The sequence below is a fragment of the Nycticebus coucang genome, chromosome X (assembly GCF_027406575.1).
Source record: "Nycticebus coucang isolate mNycCou1 chromosome X, mNycCou1.pri, whole genome shotgun sequence".
Taxonomy (NCBI): Eukaryota; Metazoa; Chordata; class Mammalia; order Primates; family Lorisidae; genus Nycticebus; species Nycticebus coucang.
In genome coordinates this window covers 74,518,566-74,539,458 of record NC_069804.1, presented here as the reverse complement: position 1 = coordinate 74,539,458, position 20,893 = coordinate 74,518,566, and positions in this window count along the sequence as shown.

The window sequence follows — 20,893 nt, the reverse complement described above, 5'->3', positions numbered from 1 at the left end:
CCCATATGTACCATAAACTCAGTGCACTAATTTTTCTCTGTTGCTTAAATTGGATAATTTCTTTTCTTTCCTGGTGGCAAACTGTGTTTGATTAGTTGGGGTGGGTGGGACAGGAGCTGGATTTTTAGTGATGTGTCTTAAGGAATAAGCCTACTTGGCTTTATTTTTAGAATAAATCATTTTATGTGTTTGTTACGTTTTAATTTTTTCCACAGTTTATAATTGTTATTACTTTTGTTATAGTGAAGGTAATGATGCCAAGTGTGTAAGCAAATAGTACTCTCTGAAAGTAACAAAACTAGCGCATGACACAGAAACAGGCAAAAGTGAAAGTAACTGAAACACAACAGCTACAGGAGCTGGAAAACAAAAAATTTCTTGATGCTGCTGTGAAGGTCAAATATAGAAAGAAGTTGAATAAAAAGATAAATGATGCAAAGTTGAAATTTTGAAAATGTAATTTTGAAAATGTAATTGAGAAATCTTATTTATGTTTTCCTGCTTTTGAGGATACTTATGCTGAGTTAAGAAAGAAGTGGGATTCTGTTTTTACCAGCCTTGCAAGAAAAACTGGATGGCAGCTTGTCTTTTGTATTGTGTCTGTTCTGTTTACATATTTTATAATGTTGGTCATCTATTTCTTCATTTAAGAAGTGTACAAATCTTCATATCAGAAAAAAACATGGTAAGAAATAAAGATAATCATAGAAATAGTGTCCTTTTCTGAAGGACAAGAACTAATAACAAAGATATTTGTATCAGAATATTTATTGCAGCCCTATTCATAATTGCTAAGTCATGGAAAAAGTCCAAGTGCCCATCGATCCACGAATGGATCAATAAATTGTGGTATATGTACACCATGGAATATTATGCAGCCTTAAAGAAAGATGGAGACTTTACCTCTTTCATGTTTACGTGGATGGAGCTGGAACATATTCTTCTTAGTAAAGTGTCTCAAGAATGGAAGAAAAAGTACCCAATGTACTCACCCTTATTATGAAACTAATGTAGGACCTTCACATGAAAGCTATATCCCAGTTATAACCTAAGAATAGGGAAAAGGGGTAAAGGGAGGGGGGAGGGAGGGGGAAGGAGGGGAATTAGTGGGATTAAACCTGCGGTGCATCTTACAAGGGTATATGTGAATCCTAGTAAATGTGGAATGTAAAGGTCTTGGCAAAATAACTAAGAAAATGCTACAAAAGCTATGTTAACTAATGTGATGAAAATGTGTCAAACGATCTATGAACCAAGTGTATGGTGCCCCACGATCATACTAATGTACACAGCTATGGTTAATAAAAATAAATAAAAAAAAAAGAACTAAATAACGGTTAAATGATACATGCAAACATCTGGTATGGACATGATACCCCATAGGCAATCAACAAATTTCAGACAGTGAAATCAGAATCTGATCTATTTCAGACAGTTTTCTGAAACCATAACTAATTGATTGGATTAATAAAGTTGTACACTACAACTCATCCTTAATTTTTTTTTTTTTTTTTTTTTTGTAGAGACAGAGTCTCACTTTATGGCCCTCGGTAGAGTGCCATGGCCTCACACAGCTCACAGCAACCTCCAACTTCTGGGCTTAAGCGATTCTCTTGCCTCAGCCTCTCGAGTAGCTGGGACTACAGGCTCCCACCACAACGCCCGGCTATTTTTTGGTTGCAGTTTGGCCGGGGCCGGGTTTGAACCCACCACCCTGGGCATATGGGGCCAGCTCCCCACTGACTGAGCCACAGGCGCCACCCTCATCCTTAATTTCTTAATGCCTGAATTTAGCTATAAGATCAGAAATACCTACAGTTAAAAATGTTATTCTGTGAGAAATATTTCATTTTGGAGAGCATTTGTATAATGAAGCTATTTCCAGATGTTTTGGGGATAGTCACAATGCTTTGTTAGTGTGATTATAATGAACTTTCTAGGATGTCCTTCCAGTTCCTTTTATCTCATTATCTCTTGCTTCCATATTATAGAAACGTATTCATATTATTGTAGTTAACTTATTCAGATCTTTTTTTTTTTTTAAACTTTACCACTGTTACTTTCTTTCAACAGATAAATACTTACTTTACGCATCCAGTGTGCCACCTATTCTAGGTGGAGATGCAGAAGTTAATAGGCCCTAAAAGTCATCCCTTCTAGAGTTTTGAATACCAGCTCAAATATCCGGATATTTTCACTAAAAGTTGTTACCTAAGTGGCCTTCAGGTAGATAATTTCTATTGCTCCATCTTCTGATTCACTGATTTTTTTCCTCTGTCCTCTCTTCTCCATTGTGTTGTTGAGCCCATTCTTTTAGCTTTTAATTTTAATTACTTTTAATTAAATGGATAGGATGACCCATTCTGTGTATATCAGTTAGCCTCTTTCTCCAAACATTCTAGTCATTGCTCAATGGGCTCATGAACAAAGTGGCCGTAGAGGCAGAGATGTTAAGTTATGCATGGGCTTAGCAGCATGGTTTTCCATTTGCTAGTGCTGACCTGGCTACAGCCACTGCTGAGTACTCAATCTTCCAACAATAGACATCAACACTGTGTCCCTAGTATACCATCATTATCTAGGGTGATCAGCCTGGAAAAACTAATTACATTTAAATTCTTCCATCATGGAAGGAGCAGCATTTTGTTCTTACTTGGATAGACACCTGGATATGGATTTGTCTTTCCTGCACATAATGCTCTTATTAAAATTATCATCCATGTACTTATGTAACACTGGCCATTGTCATAGCATTTGTACTAGCCAGCTCTAGCTTCCATAAGAAAATATAAACAGTCACACACCTCTGTTTTCTTAAGAAAAATCACATATCTCCTAACAACAGAGAATTCTTTCTGAGAATGTGTCATCAAGCAATTTGCTGTTGTGCAAACACCATAGATTGTACTTACACAAAACTAGATGATAAAACCTACTTTAAACCTAGGCTATATGTTTTAGCCTATTGTTACCAGGCCACATACATGTACATGTTTCTGTACTGAATACTGTACTCAGTTGTAACACAATAGTACATATTTTGTATCTAAACATAAAGTACAGTAAAAATGTAGTATTATAATCTTATTAGACCATCTTTGTATTATATATGTGGTTCATCATTGACTAAGACATCATTATGTGGCACTCATTGGTACAACCAGTGAATATTTTGGTTGTCTCAAATAACAGAAATTTATTTTTTCACAGTTATGGAGTCTTGAATTCCCAGGTCAAGGTCTGACAGAATGAATTTCTCATGAGGGCCTTTCTCTGGGCTTGCAGGTAGTCATCATCTCACTATGTGCTCACAAGACCTCTTGTTTGTGTACATGTGGTGAAGGGAAAGGAGTGGGGAGAGAAAAAGAAATAGAGATGGAGATATAGAGATAGCGATGGGGGGAGAGAGAGAGAGGTGCTCTCTTGTGTCTCTTCTATAAGGATGTCAACCCTATTAGATCAAGGTACCACCTTTATGACTTCATTTATCCTTAATTGCTTCCTTATTGCAAATATAGTCACACTGAAGGCTAGGGGTTCAATATGACTCTTAGGGGATCATAATTCAGTTGATAGCAGTGCAGTACTACACATAGCTTTCCTTCTAATCAGGGAACTCAGTTCAGAGAAATTGTAATGTGGCATTAGCCTCATGCTCATAACATTTATTGGTCTTACCATTTTCCCCACCAACCTAAATCAACTGTCTTTTTATATGGGTCATTACAAAAGTTTTGAAATATGCTAAAATCAAGATAAGTAAAATCATGTGGATGCAAACAAATAAAGCCCTCCTAGAAATACCAATAAACTGAGCAAGTTGAAACTTGCATGGATAAATCACAAAAGATGCTGTCGACTATGTTTCTTAGAAGTGAAATAATGGACCATAATACAGCCTGTCTCAAAACTTTTGTAGTGACTATATACAGGGTGTTCATAAAGTTTGTGTGCAATTTAAAATAGGTTTACCATTGTAAATTGCACATGAACTTTAAGGACACCCTGTATATGTTTATGTATATGTGTGTGTGTCCTAATTTTGTGGGCCAACATAGCTAGGCTATGGTGCCCAGTAGTTCAGTCAAACACCAGTCTAGGCGGAGATGTGGAGGTAATCTTTTTAGCTGTGATTAGCATTTATACATGTAACAATAGACATTGAGTATAGAAGATTACTCTCCATAATGTGATGGGCTTCATCCAATCAGTTAAAGGCCTTAAGGGCAAAGAATGATGTGCTCTGAGGAGGAAGGAATTCTGCTCCCAGTCTATCTTCAGACTCAAAACTGAAAGATCAACTGTTGCCAGAATTTTCAGTGTACAGGTCTTCCCTGCATATTTAGGACTTGACAATCCCCTACAATCATATGGGGAGCGAGAGACAGAGAGAGAGAAAGATATTGATTGATATTCATTTACATGATTGTAGAAACTTCCTTTATATATATATATATATATATAGCCAAATATATGTATATATATATATTTTTTTCTAAAAAACCCTTACTAAGGTTGATGTGAGGCCATAGATTCTTTTCTGTGTTGTTTAGCTGGAATAGAGTGGTTTTTGTCTAAAATATTTTGATTGGATAGGTTGCTTCTTTTCTGTTCTTTCGGCTAGTGACAGCAATATTTTGTTATGGTATTTTTTTTCTCTTTGCCCATTGATATTTCTGAATTATTTGCTTCTTTAGCTCCGTGTCTTATATATACAAGCAAAAGGAAAACTCAGGGAGTTCATCACCACGTTGTTCCTCAGGTCTCAATGTCCCTTGCCTGTCTGCTTTCTTTACTCTACATTTCAGTCTTTTATGGTTTTTATGTATATAACACATCTAGGTTTGTTAGTAATGTGAGGAATAGGGAAAATTTTGTCTGCTCTATCTTCCCAGAAGCAGAGTCCTATATAAAATTTTTAATATCTACTTCACTTGTTACAACATATTGTCTTGTTCATCCCCTGAAGTAGGTATACTCACTTTTGAGAATTCTGGCCTAAAATAATGACTTTTTTAGCCTTAGAGAAAGTAATGGGAAAAAAACAGGACTAAAAGTTTGGAAAAATGAATTCAGGTCCTAGCTTGACTACTCTGTGACTTTGGACCCATCATTCCTTTCCTAGGTCTCTGTTATTTCACCTCAAAGATGAGGATAACAATATCTACGATACCTACTTCTCAGGGTTATGTTATAAAAAATTTTAAAGGAATGTTAAATGCTACATAAATATCAGTAATTACTATAAATATATTATAATGCTTGTGGGCTTGGTAAACATTATTACTTATTTAAGGAAATGGGATCACATCTGATATTTTTCTTTGAAGAACCTGAATATATGGAAATGATGGAGAAGAGAAAACACTTTGATGGAAGGATCAAATTATAAGGAGATCTGGATGGGGAGAGGAGGAAGAGGTTAGGAGTTTCTATATACAGACACTATATGTGTCTTTTGGTTATAAGAAATTCACTGGTTTCTTAAATCATGGAGGATTTATTTTAAAGCCTTGTAGGCAGGAGCCTAGGAAAAGGAAATTATCTGGTATTTAGTAATATAGAGAACTATATATAGAATGTATCAAAGAAGTTCCACAAACTTTAACAACTGGAGGTTATGGTTCCTTGCTCTAGTAATAGCTGAATGGAACTCAGATCCTCAATGATTTCTCCATTCACCTTTAATTATGGACAATTTTATCACCCTCTTCTCTGTCTCCTGGCTTGTGCTTATTTGTGGACCTGTTCCTACATAGCTTAGGCATAAAAATAGTTTCATCATGGTTGCCTTCATCAGTCTTTACTTGATAACCTCTCAAATTCTAGTCCTACTGCTAATTGCTTTCTTTTCTATATTTATTAATTTAGCTTCTTGAGAGTTGGAGAGATGCCCGAATGCATTTTTTTTTTTTTTTTTGGTAGCAGACAATGTTATATCCCACTGGCAAGTCTATGGCTAGGGTAAGATTTCATTAAGTTTGTATCTCTAATCTAATAGCTATTGTGATGCATAGGAGTAAAGTTACACGTTTCTTTAGTAGGGTCTGAAGTCATGGCAGCTGTCTATAAGAAATCAGACATGGGCAAACATCAGGATTGATATCTGGTGCAAAATGAATAATGTGTAGACAATAATATATAAAACGCCAGTTGATATTTCTTAGTATAAAGTTGTAGGACATTGGGGATAAGGAGATTTAAAAAACTCAACTGTTTAGGCTAATCAGAGAACAAAGAGAAAATAATACCTTCCCCCCTTTTCAACTAGAAAACAAGTATAGCCCTCTAATTTCCTTTCTAGGTTTCTTTATGACTAAATGCTTGGACTTAATCAGCAGGCTGTGGGATTTGTGCCCTCTCCGTCCTCATCCTGCTGGCTCAATAAGTGACTCCTTTATGGCCATTCCTGATATTTTACTGTTACTTTATTATCTAAGTGTCATCTGGTGTTTTATTAAATAATAAACACATAAATTATGTATACATTAATGCATTTATTGGGTACAATGTGCTGATTTCATATAGAATTAGGAATGCTTACATCTCACTGGTTATTATATACCTCATCTCATTTACTTAATTATTGTGTTAAGACATTTATGGTCTATACTTAATAGATCTGACATGTATCCTTGCAATATGCACCATAGGTGTGATCCCACCAGTCACCCTCCCTCCATCTGACCTTGATTGAGCTCAATAATGAACACTTTGTGTCTCAAGCAATGTAGAGCTCACATTAATTTCATGCCTCATTATTAGGTAGTTGATTTTGTCTATAGCCATTTTACCCCTTGAGCTATCAGGAAAAAGCTGTTAACCCCTTTGTCAAATGCTCTCTCCTTTTGCTGGTCACCAACTTGCCTTTCTCTTCCATCTACACAGGGTAGTATCTTGAATTGCATGTATTATCACACTTGTTTTTTCCACCCATGTCTTTGTACATGACCACATGATTAGGAAGTCTTTCAGAGAAAATAATAGCTATTTACTCACGCATTTCTATCCCCGGTTGACTAACCTGTCAGTCAACCTGTCAGGCTGAAGTCTCATCACTTAGAAAGAGAGCTAGGTAGTCCATCAGCCAGTATAACAACCAGCTAGTAGGCCAATCAGTCATAGTGTCACTCAGAGAGTCACCAAGCTTGTATGTCCGTGAATCAGTCAATCAGAAAGTTCATGAGCCTACCAGTCATCTATAAGATAGTAAACAGTAACTAAGAAGTCAGCCCAGCAGACCACTAATCAGATACACACAGACATACGTTAGGCAGCCAATCATGCAATTAGTCAGAGAGTCAGCAAGTCATCCTATCAGCTAGGTCCATTTGCCTTTCATTCTGTCAGTTTGCAAGCCAGCCAATCAGAAATTTAGTTAGTATCGCAGCTAGCCAGCCAGTCAGTAACTCTGTCAATCATCCAGTCAGCCAAGCCTTCTGTCAATGACTAGGCCAGCCAGTCAACACAGGGGAAAGCTAATATATGGGCTTTCCCCTAACCTTAAGGTGGTAGTTATGACACGCAGGAAGAAACAAACTTGTCCCATCATGACTCAGGTCACATGTCACATCTTGATTGCCACCTTCTAGGAGAACAGGACATTGCCAGGACATATGGTACCTTTGTGTAAATTACAAAAAGGCACTTGATTACCCAAGATAAACTGTAAAATATAGCAATTTCAGAAATTGATTAGGCAAAGGCACTCCTTTATATTTTCTGACACAACCCCAAGCCAGGGCCCAAGACTTGGCTAGCAGAGTGTGGGCTGAATTTCAGTCCCTCTATGCCTTAAGTGAGTGTCTTCTTGAAATATACATTGTGCAACCATTTCAAAAGTCCTGTCATAAAGACTTTCCATGACACAACCTAGAGTAGTTCTCAGTTTGCTGGATTGTCTCTGTCAGTGCAGTATTACCAAATTCAGAGCTATATTTCTCAGAATCCTCTTTCTTACATGGTTTTAGGTTTTAGTTAAGAGTTTGTCAATAAGGGGCATTTGCATGAGATTTGGAAAGACAAGATGTTATTCTGTGGAGGCAATTGCAGTCTGACCTGTAGGCCAATGTAAGAGTTCCAGAATCTTCCCAATGAGCTCTTAAGATCTACCTACTTCAGTGAGACTAAAATTGTAGGTGGGGACTTCCCTGAGATTCTGGAGCATTTCAATAGCTTCCTCATGAACTCTTGAAAACCACCCACTTCTGTGCTTCAGAATAAAATCATTGTTAGCAGCATATCTTGCTCTCCAGCTCATGCAACAGTTGTGTCATCTCCTAATTCCTATATTAAAACCTTTCATACCTAGAATCTTTAGAGGGCCTTCTTTTTTCCTGACCAAACTAATTGATAGATTCAGTCATCCCAACCATATTACCCTCTTTAGTTCCATCATAGCAGTTACTACTAATTGATATTTCCTTGTTTGTTTTCTAGCTCTCCCATCAGAATTGAAATTAAAAAAAAAAATAGGGACCTTGTTTGTTTTCTACAATATAGTAAGCTCTCAGTAAATGCTGTTAAATGAATAAATTCGTAATAGACAAACCCATAAAATAACTTCTTACATTTGTACAACACATTAGGCTGTATTGTTTTTGAAGCACTTCCTTTCGATCACCTGATTTCATCCACAGTCATCCTGGTAGCTATGTGGGAAAGTTAAGCTTTGCAACGGGTACTCTGAACAATTTCCCTACGTTACTAACAAGTGAGTGCCAGAATTGGAAATTGAACATAGACCTCATGACTTCTATCCAGTTTTCCTTTTCTAACTAAAAAGAAATCCCAACCATGGTAATTGAAAGAGTGAGGCCAATCTTTGTGAATTAGAGAGCGGTATAAGGCACTGGAGTCTGGCAAATTTGTTGGTGCCTCTGTATCCCATAATTGGTTGGAAAGCAAGATCAGTAGTGTCATCTCAAAACAAAATAGTAAAGTGTGCAGGGGGTTATATTTTCTCTTTGGGTTCTTTGTGCCCAATGTGTAAGTATTGTGTAAGGTCCTGGCTGCCTGTCTCTCCAAAAAGTTACCCTGGGCTTCCCTGCTTCTCCACTGGTTTGGACTTTCCCAAACTCCACCTCCACCTTTTCATACATATTCACTTTCTCTTTTTTCAGGGCTCACCTGGTAGATCAAATTTTTAGTTGTGCTGATAAGCACATGTTACCTGAGGTAACATGCTGAAATTGCAGCCTAGAGACAATGCTTTATGAATAATAAAGCCTCAGAAACGTTTCAAATCTAGTGCACAAGAAGCATATATGTGAGCTTTTGCTGTACTTTGTTTGTGTTTAGGGATTTCCCAGCATCTTGAAAATTCCTTAAAAAATGACATATAGGCAGATTCCTTGGTGGTGAGCTCCAACCTTGGACTCTGGCTCTTAAATATCTGGCTACTGGGCCAGAATGACTTTGGTTTCATCTATCACCTGAAATTTTCTCAGATTCAGAGGTCAATCACTCATATTTAATGAACATCTCTTAATATAAACTAGCCCTATGTCCAAAAACTTTCACATATTCCATTGTGATAAACTGTAAGTTGCTTACTTTCTATTTATTCTCTCCTTCTTCTGTACAGAACTATGATTTTGTTTGGGTAAATAATGCACCTACTTAAAATACTCCCCTTCCAAGTCTTTTTGAAAGTAGGAGTGGCCATGTGACCTATTATGGTCGGTGTAATATAATTAAAATCCCCCTGAGCGAAACTTCCAGTAAATAATTTTTCTTTGATGAAAAGAGATAGACTCAGCTATCACTCAACATATGCCTCATGACCTTCTTTTTCTTTTCTTCCATTTTTTTAATTATATCATAACTGTGTACATTGATATGATCATGGGGCATCATACACTAGCTTCATATACCATTTGACACATTTTCATCACACTGGTCAACACAGCCTTCCTGGCATTCTCCCAGTTATTGTGCTAAGACATCTGTGATGAGAAAAATATACATGCTAAGATAGTGGGGCCAAAAAACACAAGAATCTGATCCTTAATGACTTAGCGGAACTATTGTCCTAATCATATATGGTCTACTTTTGTGCTTTTCCTTAGTGACACAAATAAAGCCCTTATTTATTTAAGCCACTTTAGGTGAATTTCTGTTATACAAAACCAAAACAATCTAAATTGATAAAATCATTTCATTTAATCTTCCCAGCAACACCATAAAGTAAGTTTTATTATTCCCATTTAGCAGTTGGGGAAATGGAGGCTCAGAGAGGTTAAAAGATTTGTCTTGGCTTGGCTCCTGTGGCTCCAGCAGCTAAGGCGCCAGCCACATACACCTGAGCTGGTGGGTTCCAATCCAGCCCGGGCCGCCAAACAATTATGGCTGCAACCAAAAAATGGCTGGGCATTGTGGCGGGTGCCTGTAGTCCAAGATACTTTGGAGGTTGAGGCAAGAGAATCACCTGAGCCCAGGAGTTGGAGGTTGCTGTGAGTTGTGATGCCACCGCACTCTACTCAGGGTGACAGCATGAAGCTCTGTCTCAAAAAAAAAAAAAAAAAAAAAAAAGATTTGTCTAAATTACACAGCTTATAAGTAGTAGAGCCTGGATCCAAATCTAGATCTATCTGATTCCAGTTCTTATCTTATTTCTTCTATAACATTGTATGCCATCTTTTCTAGCAGGATAACTGGTTTCTTGGGAAGAGAGAGGTTTTGTGTGTGTGAGTGAGTGAGACACACACACATAGCCTTTTGAGAGAAGAATCAATCACTATTCATATATATATGTATATATACACCCACATATATACACACCCACGTATATACATACATACAAACACATACATACATACACATACGTGTATAAAAGAAGGAAGCAAGAAACCTTATTCTTGCTTCTCACAAGCTTCTGGTTTAAGATCAATACTCCATTCTACACATTTCTCTCCATTCCACACATTTCTCTCCATTCCCACAGCACTGTCAGACCACACGTTGTCATTTAGGTATAACATCAATTCCTTTACAGCTATGCATTTAACGAACATTTATCAGGAGCATTTTCCCAGCTAGACACCCCGGAGAAAGAACTGGACTAAGTCTGAAAACCTGAGTTTTAGTCCTGGTACCACCACTAACTTACTATATGAGTTCTAGGTTTCAGTGTACCCATCTATATAAGGACTAAATGTCTAAGGTAACTTTTAGCCCCAACAGACTAGGTTGTTTTGAATTAACTCAGATTTGGCTGGGAAGGTATTTTTAGGGCAAGATCATATTAGATCTTGAATACCTTTAGAAATGTCTAGGCTTTTCACATAGAAAATATAATAAGGAGCTGTGGAAGTTTTTGAGGATATACAGGGGTAATGCCTCTAAGTTAAAACTGCAGCTTTCAGTTTCCTAGTCATGTGATCTCAGGTAGGTTTAATAATCTCATTGTGTCAGTTTCTATAAAATGGGAACAACAGTTGTACCTATGGAACATCATTCTTAATAGTATTAAAGAGAAATGAACATAAAAAGCACACAATGTATTGCCTGGGAAATAGAAAATGATTAATCCATGGCAGCCACAATTATTATTGTTATTATTTTCCTGCCTTGTGCCTCCTAGACACTCCATCCATTTTCTAGTCAGGTTATTTGCCTTCCCTTTCTCCTTTTCCTGGCTTAAATTGCACATTGCACATGAACTTTATGGACATATCGTACAAAGAATCAGCTTCCCTTCTTATTTTTTTAATTTCTCTATTTTTATTTTCTTAGTTCTTTATTAAATCATAACTGTGTACATTAATGCGTTTATGAGGTACAATGTGCTGATTTGATATACAATGTGGAATGCTTACATCTAACTGATTAACATAACCATCTCCTCGCTTACTTATTTGTTGTGGTAAGACATTCAAACTCTATTCTTAATAGTTTAGAAATGTATCATTGCATTATGTACATTAGGTTAGGTCCCCCCAAATACCAAAGCTCCTCCTGGCCTCTCCCCTCCCCTCCCCTATACTTCCTCTTTCCTCCTTCTTTCTGGACTATATTTATGTTTTACCATTCCTATGAATGTGTAGGTAATTATATACTGATTTCATAGTAGTATTGAATACATTGGATACTTTTCTTTCCAGTCTTGAGATATTTTACTAAGAAGAATGTTACAGCTCCATACAGGTAAACATAAAAGATGTGACGTCTCCATCATTTTTATGGAGTCATAGCATTCCATGGTGTACATATACTACAATTTGTTAATCCATTCATGGGTCCATGGGCACTTGGGCTTCTTCCATGACTTGGTAATTATGAATTGGGCTACAATAAACATTCTGGTGCAAATTTCTTGTCGTAAAATGATTTTTGATCATTTGGGTAAATAACTAACAGGGGGATTGCAGGATCAAACAGTAGGTCCACATTTAGTTCCTTAAGTATTCTCCAAACTTCTTTCCACAAAGGTCGTATTAGCTTGCATTCCCACCAGCAGTGTAGAAGTCTTCCCTTCTCTCCACATCCATGCCAACATCAGAGGTTTTGGATTTTTGTGATGTGGGCCAATCTTACTAGAGTTAGATGATATTCCAAAGCAGTTTTGATTAAAATTTCTCTGATGATTAAATATGAGGATTTTTCATGTTTTTGTAGGCCATGCACCTGTCTTCTTCAGAGAAGTTTCTGTTCAAGTCTCTTGCCCACAAGGAAATGGGGTAATTTGTTCTTTTCTTATTGATTAGTTTGAGTTCTGTATGGATTCTAGTTATCAGAACCTTGTCAAAAACACCTGCAATTATCTTCTCTGATTCTGAAGTCTGTCTGCTTGCTTTACTTACTGTGCTCTTGGCTGTGCAGAAGCATTTTAGTTTGATCAGATCCCAGTAATATATTTTCGATGTTGCTTCAATTGCCTGGGAGGTCCTCCTCATAAGAAATTCTCTTAGGCCAATTTCTTCAAGCTTTTTCTCTGCAATCTCTTCAAATATTTTTCTAGTTTCATGGCTTAAGTTTAGATCTTTTCTCCAGTGGGAATGAATCTTTGTTAATAATGAAAGATGGGGGTCCAGTTTCATTCTTCTATAGGTCACCAGCCAGTTCATCCGGCACCATTTGTTAAGTAGGGAATCTTTCCCCAATGAATGTTTTGAATGGTTTGCCAAATATCAAATTACTATAAGTGGTTGGGTTCATCTCTTGGCTCTTTGTTCTGTTCCACACATCTACCTCTCTATTTATGTGCCAGTACTAGGCTGTTTTGATCACTGTAGGTTTATAGTATAGCCTGAAGTCTGGTAATGTGATACCTCCTGATCAGTTTTTATTTCTGAGTAGTGTATTTGCTATTTGAGTTTTTTTTTTTTCTGATTCCATATAAAACACAGCAATATTTTTTCAAGGTCTTCAAAGAATGATTATGGTGCTTTAATAAGGATTGCATTAAATCTGTAGATTGCTTTGGGCAATAGAGACATTTTAACAATGTTGATTTTTCCCAACCATGAGCATGGTATGTTTTTCCATTTCTTAGCACCTTCAGCTATTTCTTTTCTCAGGATTTCATAATTCTCTATATAGAGATCTTTCACATCCTTTGTTAGATAAATTCCCAGATATTTCATCTTCCTTGGCACTACTATAAAAGGAATAGAGTTCTTGACTATATTTTCAGCTTTACTATTGTTGGCATATACAAAAGCTACTGATTTGTAAGTATTGATCTTGTATCCTGAGATGCTGCTGCAGCTTCCCTTCTTAAAAGAGAACTGGCACTGCCTGCGAGATAAAGGTGGGAGTAGGCCAGGAGGAGAGGGAGCAGAGAGGATATTGGCAAGGAAACCAGGATTTGGATTAGAAACAACCCCTAGCCAGGCAAAGTAATACTGATTGCTCATGGCACTCTTTTCCCATGCTCCCTCCCTTGGGCACAGAGGAGGTGCTGGCCTTGAGAAACTGGGCTTGGGAGGCTGCCCAGCTGAGCACCGAGGGAGCAGAGGCTCCTCTTCCACTATTCACAGTGGCATCTGCAGCTTACTTCAAGCTGGCCACTTGGCCCACATTTATTTCCTGCTGAAGGGCTTTTAACTTTCATTGTCTCCTTTTGCCTACTTTGATAGCCTCTTACCGGCTGCTTTCCTGAGATCTTTCATCACACAAAAGTGCGTCAAACAGTCAAAATCAAGATCACTGAGATAACCCCCCCACTTAATGTGTGTGCTTTCTTAATGTGCATGCTTTCTAGATGTTCATCTTAACAGAATGTCTACATGCCTGATATAAAACCTGTATTGTGCATTGCCTATAAGACCAGCAAGTATTGTCCTATGATGTCCAAGTTTACAAAACCATTCTGTTCCTGAATATAAGATCAGATAAAAATATATCAGATTGAAATATATCATTACAGATTGCTTCCAGGCCTTACTGAAAATTAATAGACAAGGGATTTTTATGCAACTCATCCTTCACCTGCTGCTGTGAATGGCTCTAATGAAAATAGTGAAGTGGCAGATGAAGATAGGAGAATTATAACCAATGATGAGTCAATGAGCTTATCCATTGGATTTTTAGACCAGAACAGTTTAGTCTGGGAAGTAAACAAAGACAAGGAGGAGTCTAAGAAGGAGGTGAATGATTAAATAAATTTACAATGACAATAATTTACAATTTTTAAATTAATAATTGAATGATTAAATAAATTTATAATGACAATAATTTACAATTATGAGAGGGACTTTACCTAACAAATGCAATCAGTGTATGTAGGAAGCACCAGTGAGAAATACCTTGGTGATAAGCAATTGGGGAAGGAATTTAACATCATTGGCTCTCACTAGTGAGATGCACTAGAGCTTGAAAGTATGTACATCATTGGTTAGCAGTCTCCACACCTGTGGGTAGATGGCCACCGGATTACTTCTATAAATAGCTTCTGGAGAAGTTAGTCGGGGCTCCTCCTTTGTCTCAGCTTCTTGCTGGGAGTGCGCCTGATCGGTGCTCTCCTACTAAGACTGCTGCTGAGATGCTCACCCCTACTAATATTGACTGTGACTTCTAAGGTGCTTCGGCACCTGAGACCTGAAGGAGACCAACCCTGAGTAAGATGGCACAGTGGCCCACAGCCAGATAGTTGAATGGTCCAGGGTGGAGAAACGGCATCGCGGGCCCTGATAAGTGTAACCTGGGGTTTTGTACCCTCAAAGAATTCCCAAATTATATATATACACACATATTCAGACAATGTTTTGCTGCAATGACTTGGATACACCTAAGGAAGTTTCTTAAAAGTAAAATTGAGATACTTAATACTCCTCCAGACTAATGTATATGAAAAAGAATCTTTAAAGAATAAGTAATATACTAATGGGCATTGCCTATATTTACATCTGGAAAAGGAACGGACACCTTGTTTTAAAATACAGAGTTTTACCTACTTATAAATGAATGAAGCTTAGTCACCAAAGAGATGGACTGAAAACTGCTGGAGAATAAGAATATGATTCTGGGAGTGACAAGGCAATAACACTGTAGAAGTTATTCTCTCCAGCTTTTCTTGTTTGTTTAGCACGCTATTCTAATCCAATCTCGCATCTTCAGTTTCCCTACATGTCCACTACTATAAATGGAACCAGTGACATTCCCACTCTTTTTTTTTTTTTTTTTGCAGTTTTTGGCTGGAGCAGGGTTTGAACCCACCACCTCCGGTATATGGGGCTGGCACCCCACTCCTTGAGCCGCAGGCGCTGCCAATGCTCTTAACTACCATCTTCCCCTTGTCAATAGACCTCAAAAATCATCAGTAAATGAGTCATCAGCAACTTCATTCTCAGGTTGCTACTTGAGACTACCGAGGAGAAATATTAAACTCCTGATTGATATACATATATTTATGCCATTTAGCTTAACAAATGTCAATACAAATGACAATGGTCCCAGTTTGCATTCTTTTGTAGTGAAATTAAATTTGACAAAGATAGAGTAAGTGTGACATTCACATGTATGTTAACTGAGAAGAAGGATTGTTCCTATAATGAACCTTTTTTATGTAGGCAGGAAATATTTTTCTGTGTGTGATGGTTTCTAAAGATATTACTTGGATTTGGAAACATTCATCAATGGATATAAACCCTGGGCTATAGTTTGTGAATCTCACCTAGTACCTACATTACATGCTCTTAGATTGTTTGTGTTATGCTGTTTTATGAAATTCAAAAAGTAAAAATATTCGCTGAATGCATATAAGGCTGCTTTGTACTTGCCAGTGACGATTTTTGCTTATGTCACTATTATGATTTCTTTGTTTCATTTTTATTTGTCTGTTGCTACACAGAACCCATCATAAGAAAGTGAACTGCAGTTTACAGCTTACATGCCTTTAAAATGAGTACTGCTGTTTATTTTACTGACTTGTTTAAATGAGTCTTTTTGTGAGAATAAGATGGCATTATGCTTATTGTACAATGCTGTACTGGTACAGAACCGTATTATATGATATATTTATAATTTTTATAATGAAAATATTGCATTTCATTTACTTATAAATGGTTGTTAAAATTTTCCAAACTAGCTTGGCTTTTGAAGATACCATATTTGAGTCTTGCTTATCACCATATAACATTTTAAATGTTAAATACATATGTCTAAACTCTGTTCCATTGGAAAAAATTGGCAAGTCATTATGATGCTGACATTTTCCAGTAATACCTATTTTACTTTTAAACTTAATTGCTGCAATACAGAAAAACTCTTAAGCCGGGAATATGGAAGTTATGTGTATTTTCCTAAATTTTGCCCGTTGGTTATGGTGGAATTAGTGTGTTTTAAAAATGCCTATTAATAACTATAATTCTAAAGAAATTTTTAAAATAAGGTGTTTAAGTTGTTAAATAAACTAGTAAGCTTTTGATTTTTAATTTTAATATATGATAGTATTTTCTCTGTTGATAGTTACTTTAACAGTTATAAACAATGGAATTTACCTTCTTTGTAATATATGAAAATATACCTTTTCTATGTGATCCACCTATATTATTTTTTAAATAGAGTGAGCAGGTTGAATTAAAAATATCAGTCATCCCAATAATTTTCAATGTATATTTTGCTTTGGTCAAACAGTGTATGTTTATCACTCATCAGTTATATGTGAGACTGTTTATTCTATAGGAATATGGATTCAAGTTTGTATGAAAAAATTATAGCTAAACATCTTATTATCCTTGTGTATAAAAGAGACAAAATTCTATCAATTTGTCCTGCATATCATCATTAAATCATTGCATTTGCATATTAAAAACAGAATAGGCAATATCTTAAATTTTGCCAGAAAAGGGCTCCAAAGGACAAGGGCATAGGAGGGAAGGTACAGCTTGTATCATATGCCTATGTTTTGTCTCCTGGGTTTCACTTTCCCTTGAAGGTTCTGGTTCTCACTGCCACCCCTTGTAAGGGAACAGCTTTCCTTGTTTAATGAGCATAGAGAAATTCCCAGGTTTGGACAAAGGGGAACTTGGGAAGGAAGGCCTGTGTAAGGAAGGAGTGGTCACCCACAGCTATCCCCTCAGGATGAACTTTTTCTCAGTAGACTCCACTGTCCCACTACTTTCTAAACTCCAACTCAAGAAGGTATCCAAACTATATCTATTCAGATTGCATTTGGCCATAAATAATATCAAAAAAAGCAAATAAATCCAGAAGTTTAAACAAATAAAGGGTTTGTTTTACTCATGTAACAAAAAATTAAGAGTTAGAGTTTCTGGGGCGGCACCTGTGGCTCAGTCGGTAGGGCGCCGGCCCCATATACCAAGGGTGGCGGGTTCAAACCCGGCCCCGGCTGAACTGCAACCAAAAAAATAGCTGGGCGTTGTGGCGGGCGCCTGTAGTCCAAGCTGCTCGCGAGGCTGAGGGAAGGGAATTGCTTAAGCCCCGGAGTTGGAGGTTGCTGTGAGCTGTGTGATGCCATGGCACTCTACCGAGGGCTATTAAGTGAGACTCTGTCTCTACAAAAAAAAAAAAAAAAAGTTAGAGTTTCCAGGACTCTGGAAACTCCAGAGGATCCAGGCTGTACCATTCGTACCTGTGATACTGTCCTCATGGCATGGGTTTCTATCTATAAGATAAATAGCTCATGAAGCTTGAGGCATCATGTCTGGATTACAGGAAGAAAGAAGAGAACAGGAACAAGGGAAAAGTTATGTGCCCACTGAGTCCAGCCCCTTTAAAAAATAAAAACAAAACAAAACAAACGAACAAAAAAACTCCTAGAATCCCCACCCAGTGACTTCTTGCTTACATCCCATTGGTCAGAAGTGGGTCATCTGGCTGCACCTTTGCAAACAAAGGGAGGCTGAGAAGTTTTTCATCTGGTCATACTTCCTCCCCGCACAAAATTGAAGTTCTGTTATACATGAAGAAGAGGAGAATGAATATTTGTTTAAGGACAAGCAGTGTTTGCCACATACCATGTCGGCTTCTTTATAGCACAGCTGAAGGTGGTTGTCATTTCCGAAATAATTTTATTAAATACTGAAAATAAAACAAAGGAGGAAAGAATGACAAAAAAACAAAATCTTTTTAACATAGTGAAATTTACAAAGCAGGGTTTTATGGCTAGAAGACAAGTATCTGGGTGCCACCACCACCTGAGTGGTGCTCACTAGCACCATCTCCCAAGAAACTACAACTCTGCCTCTCTAGATTCCTTCCAAATCCTAAGTACCACGTCTCTTGTATCTCACAAGCTCTTTTCAATCCAAAGCCAAAGACATGTATTTCCTAGGGCCCAGTCTCTCCCAGGTTGGTACAATTTCCAACCTGCTTTATTCATAGCTGATTGGCTGGGCCTAAGTAACAACCATGTTAGCAGTAGCCATGAGAACCTGGGGATTAGAGGCCCTTCTTTCATTTCTCTGGACACTGCAAAAGCCTTTTGGATTATAGTGCCAATCTGGGAGGTGACAGTAATAGCTCACACAGAGATAAACAAATGGAGTATTCCATGTAGACTTGTATGACCTACTGCAAATGCCTTTCTCCATCCAAATGGCTACTTGTTCCTCCACATGATGATGACCTTTCCAACCTGCTTTTTACCATGCTTACTTTCAGTTTCCCTACCATCTCCAATACCATATGGCAGTGAAGATGTTTCCTATTGGCATCTGAAAGAGGCAATACCATGTAGTGGTTAAGAGCTCCAATTCTGAAGTCTAGTTGCCTAAGTACAAATACTTCATCCTTTACTGTTTAATTATGGTAGTCTTAGATAAGTTATTTAACCTCTCTGTACCTCAGTTACCCTTCTACAAATAATATTACATCATAAGGTAATATTATTACCTTAGTGTTGAATAAGTTAGCGCATAAAGTACCTGGCACCTAGTAAGTTCTCACTAAGTAGTAGCTATTATGGTACAGTTGTGGTAGTCACCCACTTGGAGCACAATTTTCCACCTCTTCCATTGGAAAACCCCCATTTGTCCTTCCAAAATCAGCCCACAATTATCTCTTTTATAAAGTGTTGCTTGAGCCCCTTAAACAACATGAGGGATTCACTTATGTTTATTCAACACTTTATACATAACCCTGATCTAACACTGATTACTGTATGTTATAATGTAATCACATTTGTTGCTGTTACTAATCTGGGGCCTCTTTGAGGGGAAGGGTCTGTGCCTTATTTCTTTATCTCTAGCATCTTGCAGAGGGCCTGGTCCACAGTAGACACTTGGTGGCTACTTGTGAATGAATAATGAGTGGGTAATGAATATGAAATGAATATCATATTCTTCCTTCTTTAGACTTACCAATGACAGAGTTCATAACTCCTGCCACATACACACTGCCTTTGAAGAATTTAATGTAACTTCTTCTTTCTTGATGCCCTAAAATGTGTCTCCAGATCCCCTGTTTTATTTGTGACAACATGTGAATGTTAGAGTGCACTGGACTAGCTGTCTGCAAAGAGGGCTGATAGTGAGGGTTGGAATTCAGAAGGACTGGAGTTGACATGGAAGAAGGCTAAGTCACCAAGATCTCTGGGGGTGACACATCCCATTCCATTCTTTTCCTATCTGACCTACTTTTAGAGACATTTTGTGGGGAGAAGTGGAGCTTTCAGAACCTACAACAGTTCCTTTCTGTGGCAAAGATGGGACAGCTGTGCCTGATTATAAAGAAAGGTGCCAGAAACTGAGCTGGAGCAGTCATAAAAGGATACCAGAGGTTGGTAATTGGCTTATACCACCAGATAACCAATGTCTCAAGCAAAATCAGCTATGGCTGGCAAGTGGTTTAAACCAGACTGAAGGAAGGATTAAGCCCCTCTCTCCGATAGTTTTCCTTGTATCCAAAACTCAGGTACTCACCAAAAACTCTGACAAGTATAACTTAGACTAGAGTACTGGGTGATAAAGGGCAAGAGATGAGGTATGGAGTATTTCCCAAATCAAACTGCAGTGTAGTTGCTCCTCTTCCAGAAGTTGGGAAGACTCTGGATTTGCCACTAACTCACCACATGGCCTTGGATATATCCTTTTTTCTTCTCTATGCATCAATCTTCCCACTCTGCCACAAGGCATGTGGACTTCAGTATCTCTAAGAACCTTTACAGCTTTGGAAACTCTGGCATAAATAGTGGAATGAGATATCCAAATACCTTTACAACTAGGAGAGATCTCATTAATATGGCTTGGAAGAAAGGCTATTCAGTAAGAGGGCTGGGGGCTAAATAGGATGATCCACTTGAAGGCCTATTGATCCCTGAATAGCAGTGTCCCCCATTTGGAGTCTGGGAGCTAATTGTGAGCTCACTCCACTTCCTTAGCCTTTATATTTTTTAAAAGTTCTATTCACAGGGAGAGATTCTGTCTTTAAAGAACCTGTGAGATGCCATGCTAATGAAGGCGTTTCTTCCCTTGAGAGATTGGAGTGT